Source organism: Crocuta crocuta, unplaced genomic scaffold (genome assembly GCF_008692635.1).
Source record: "Crocuta crocuta isolate KB4526 unplaced genomic scaffold, BGI_CrCroc_1.0 scaffold760, whole genome shotgun sequence".
In the NCBI taxonomy this organism is placed as follows: Eukaryota; Metazoa; Chordata; class Mammalia; order Carnivora; family Hyaenidae; genus Crocuta; species Crocuta crocuta.
This window is the reverse complement of record NW_027527823.1, coordinates 53,243-53,929: the sequence shown is the minus strand read 5'-3', so window position 1 is coordinate 53,929 and position 687 is coordinate 53,243.

The following is a 687-nucleotide window of genomic DNA, read 5'->3' as shown; positions in this document are numbered from 1 at the left end:
ATGTTTGCACGTATAGGAGGATTAGGAGGAACTTGACGGAGGAACAAGGGGGAGAAGAAGGGCGGAAATGGTGGGGGAAAGGGAGAGAGGCAAACCATGAGAGACTCTTGAATGCTGACAAAAACTGAGGACTGATCGATGTGGATGGGAGGGCGGATGGACATGGAAGAGGACACTTGTGGGGATGAGCACTGGGTGTTATGTGGAAACTAATTTGACAATAAACTATTTGTAAAAAAAAATTTTTTTTTAAATAATAAAGATTTTTATTTGTGTTTATACAGATTTGGGGGAAGAAGGGGAAGGTGAAGCTGTGAGTTACTTAATGCTGATTATTGATAATGAATTATTCCTCCTATTTCCTAAACCAATTTACACTTTATGCTAATATTATACTACAATATTTTCTTTAGAATTAATAGATCTCTTTTAACAAAGTGTAAAATGGTCTTATTGTTCTTTACACATAAACTTTTTGTGTGAGACATTCTTTTGATATATATGTAAGTTTTTATCAAGTTATATATAGAGAGAATTCAATAATAGCTACCTGGGGTGCTTAGGATATGGTTATTCAATAAGGTATGAAACAAAGGTCACTATAAGGTGAGTTCAAGAAATCATTATATTTCATTTAGTACAGCTGACCTAGAAGACTTTTTAAAAGCAGAATATGTTCCTATATCC